Source organism: Cicer arietinum, chromosome 3 (genome assembly GCF_000331145.2).
Source record: "Cicer arietinum cultivar CDC Frontier isolate Library 1 chromosome 3, Cicar.CDCFrontier_v2.0, whole genome shotgun sequence".
NCBI lineage: Eukaryota > Viridiplantae > Streptophyta > Magnoliopsida > Fabales > Fabaceae > Cicer > Cicer arietinum.
In genome coordinates this window covers 53749903-53754775 of record NC_021162.2, presented here as the reverse complement: position 1 = coordinate 53754775, position 4873 = coordinate 53749903, and positions in this window count along the sequence as shown.

Here is a 4873-nt window from a genome sequence, read left to right as displayed (position 1 = left end):
TTATTTTGGCCCATTACCGCGTTATAGTTATTCGACCCTTCTTAACAAAACAAAAAATTAAACCAAATTTTTTTATAATAAAAAATAATTTTCTTTTATAATAAAACAAAATAATTATACCCGAACCACACATTTGATGGTTAAATTTTGAAGTAATTGTTAAAAAAGAATATTTTAAAGTAATTTGCCGTTGAATTCTTAATATAGTTTGTCCTATATTAAGGGAACTAATTAAAAATTTAAGGATCTCATTAGAAATAATTTTTTTAAGTTTAGGGGAACCTAATAATAAGTCCATAGACTTGATTAAATATTTTTTTAGTTCAACAATGCAACTATAAATTATCAATTCAATTACAAGCTTTTTCAATTTAACAACAAAAAATTTCTCAAATTGCTCAAAGACTTCTAGAATAATAAGACTAAATTAAAAATTCACATAAAAATCGATAAAAAAAAATAGTTCGAAGTCACTAAAAAGAAAATAGAAATGGATTATACTACTATGATACAAACATATGGACTAGCCTACATTTAATCTATAATTTTTTAGAAACTTAATTATAAAAAATCTATATTTCAAACTACCTAAAAAGTTATTTTTGGGCCTAATAATCCGATTTATTTAAAAATGGTTAAATAAAATTTATAATATAATTATATTACATTGTGTACACTGTATTAAAATATATATATATATATAATATTAATAATAAATATATAAAATTAAATCAATTTCACTCCACTTTATTTATTTACTTCACTTTTTTTTTCTTTTTTTTTCTCCCCCTCTCCCCTACACGGAAAAAGATTGCCTAGCTTTGTGGTAGGAACTGCACCATACCTTTGAGCCAATCTCATGCGTTCGATTAATCTAAGGCTCCAAAATAAGCCACACGTTTATTATTTAAATTTTATTTATTTTAAAACAAAATTTAAAAACATGTCTTTGTGGCTTCAATCGTTCACATTCTTCTTTCCCAGAATGTGCTTGTGTGACCCACTTCGTCATCATCTCTCACACCTTCGTCGTCAACAACTATAATACAACTCCCATCAATTTATAGTGTAGATGGGCAGCGATTAACATATGGATGAAATTAGAGATTTTTGGGTTGCATATCTATTTTCAGTTTAGGTGTGCTTACGAGACATGTGTACGATTCATTCAATTGACCGTCGATGACAGTGCGGGAGAAGATGGCGACATGCAGCGGTGTACAATTGACAGAGGCATGGGGGACGACGACCACATGTGAGTTACACACGAAGGATGTACTGCGTGAAGAAGAATCGTGAACGTGAAATGTGTGAGCTCGATTGAGGTGGTGGCGGCGCACGATGGTGTACAGTTGATGATGGAGGTGTGGGAGACGATGACGAAATGGGTCACACAAGTACTGTGGATTATAGGGAAAAAGAATATGAACGGGTGAAGCCACAAAGACATGTTTTTAAGTTTTGTTTTAAAATAAATAAAATTTATATAATAAACATGTGGCTTGCTTTGGAGCCTTAGATTAATCGAACGCATGAGATTGCCTCAAAGGTATGGTGCAGTTCCCGCCACAAAGACATGTCATGTAAGCTTCTCTAGGAGTTGCTAGAGAATAAACTTATGCAATTCGCTATAGTTGTGAGTAGACGACAATCATTATCATATTTTTATTATGCTATAATTATTATTTTACTCGTTTTTAGGTTAAAGTAATTATATAAAAAAATTGGGGAACACAACCTTTGATTTTTTTCTCAATTTCATCCTTTATTTATTTTAATGGTATTTGTTATATAATATGTTAGTAGTTTGATTTATTTATGAGTTATAAAGTATTTAAATATTGAATTGTTATACAATTGAATATGTTTTCTATGAGTTACGATGAAATAAGAGATGATTTTTAAACACGTGTTTTGGAAACCGTTGTTATAATTATGAAATCGTTAACGGCGGTAGGTGCACCTAGTTACATCATTTTGATTAGGGAGAGTTACCCGTTAGATGGAGATGCTCCTAAGAGAGATGTCATGTGTAGGAGGATATGGCTATCAACGAGATGAAAGCTCTCTAATTGATGCGTGATGATGCATTGCAGAATTGAGAGAAGAGGATTATTCGTTAGATGGAGTCACCCATTAGAGAAAGATCTCCCTTAGAAGGAAAAGGCTATCAATGAGATGAAGTCGTCTATTGGTTCTCAAAATTTTATATTTTTACTTGTTTGATTTCCTATGATCTTTTTGGTTGCTCATTGTGATTTCACTTTTTTATAAATTGGATTTTAAATATTTCTACATGAACGAATAAATTATAAGTTTAATGATTTTATCGGGTGTATACTTTACTTTAGAGTTATCTATATTTTTGGCAGTATTATTTAGTATAATTGTCACAAGATTGTAAAACAATTATTGTCACAAGATGGTAAAACAATTATTTGTGTCTTTTTGTATTTCCTTTCTAGTTGGTAGTGGTTGTTGTCTTTTCACTAAGTCTTTGTAACTTACGCCTTCATGTTGTTCTTTTTTTCTTTCCAGATTCACATAGCAAGTTGTTGTTAAGACAAACTCTCAAATTAAAGTTTTGATGAAAATAAACAAATATTAATTATGATTCTAAAATATTATGTTAATTTAACTTGTGTTTTTGAGTGAATTAATTCAAAGATAGGAATCAAGCAAAACAAAGAAAACAGTTAAAAACTGAACAGATAAGGAAACAAGAATATTCTGGACAAAACAGAGAATGATCTCTAGGTTCAATACTGATTGTCACAGCCTCTTAACCAATCAATCTCCACTACTTCAACGAAGCTTTTACCTCTGAATTTTATACCAAGTTCATCAGTACATGGCAAGAAACAAATATGATCCATTTTAGACAAAAAATGCTTTCAAATCATTAAGATAAAAGGTCTCGAATAAAGCTAGTTGAAACAATCTGAATTTTCTCTAGCCAAACTGTCAAGAAAACTTAATCAATCTTGCTTTGTCCAAGACATCAAGAAGATATCCAGAATGATCAAAACTAAATCTCCAAATTGATCATCAATCTCCAGAAAAGTTCAAACTAACAAAACCAGATTGATAATCAATCTTCGTTTCTGCAGAATTTCAGCATTGATTTCGTTATTTGTGCATACGTTTATAATCATTCACCAAATTGTTTTGGACAGAATCAAGGCTCCATATCGAAACTGTAACATTAATGATTAAATGAGAAGCTTCAAGGATCATTAAACTCAAAGACAAACTGATCAAAGAAGTCTGTAACAGCATTAGTCAAAACATATTCAAAATATTCAAAGGCTAGGATATTTTTAATCATATATATTGGTTTTGGTCAAAACTGACAAAGCAATACCAACAACTATTTTGACCATTATTAAATGCTTCAAACGCCTATAAAAGAAAGGCCAATGTCCAGAAAAAGGCAGAAGTTCAAGTGCTATCAAAGTCTCATAAATCATGCACATCCACATACTTGAAATTCTCATTTTCACAAAGAAGAATCTGTTTTGAACTTTTATATCACATTGTGTTATTACTATCAAAACAAGATTTAAGACATCTCAGATTCTATCAAAACAATCTCATCATTATTGTAAAACTCAAACTATAAGAGTTAATTGTTAAAAACGTCTTGCTACAATCTACATACTTCAAAAATGTTCTTTTAAGCCTACTAATTCAGCCTTCTTACGTGTGTGTGTGTGTATATATTTATAATTTCATTATTAGTTTTATTATTAGTTTTATTATGACTTTTATTATTATTATTATTATTATTTATTGAAAAACAATATTCATTTATTCGAATTGGTATAATACATCAATAACGATACAAATTTAAAGTAGTTAAAATTGTGATGAATGAATCTACAAACAAAACTACATCATTAAAATTAATAACATAAAATAAAAATGTGGTAAAGTTAAAGTGTAAAGAATAATCATAACTCTCGATCTATAATGTTGACAATGTCACCTTATGTATTGAATTTACGATTTATTAAAGTTAATCTATTAATATAAACCAAACGATTATCATAACAAGAACGAGGAATCAAAATATTGTATCAATTAAGATAATAAACAAAATAATGTCACACTCAAACACAAAATAATAAACAAAACGATAAATAAAGAATTAATTAAAGAGATATTTAAAGCCAAAACATGACCATGAAACACCCATCTCCAATCAAACTAAAAGAGTGAGAAGAAGGGCAATGTTGTCAAGGTATGAAGTGACAAATAAGTACTTGGCTAATTAAGTATATTCATTATTATTAATATTATTATTATGGTTATATATATTTATAGTACTATAAAATTATGACCTTTGAACTTTAGTAGCTAAAAAACATATTCACTTTTAATCTCTACTTTGATTTATAGGTACTTTTTTTTAGAGACTAATAGTATCAGATTTTTACAAAAACTTTTTAAAATAAAGGCTAAAAGTGAATACAAAATTTATTTAAAAAGCTGATAATTTTTAGGAACTAAAAATAAAATTTTATAGAGACTAAAAAATTATTTAACCCTTAATATTATTATAGTATGTTGAAAAATAATGACCTCTATAGTCTAAAATATATGACAGTTTAAAACAAGATTGATATCATTTTAACAAAAGAACACTTTTATTAAACTCATGATCAATCACGGTCCCAAGGAATTATTTCTAAGCGAAGGTTCACACTTACATGTATTGACTAATTACTAGTCTAGAATATACAGTAATGTTCTATGGATTAATCAAGATACATGCATGCCAAATTACCCGTTCAAACGATATTAATGAAAACAGAATACGTCTAGCATGCAATCAAGATTAATCATACAATCATACAATGCAAGATAGAAA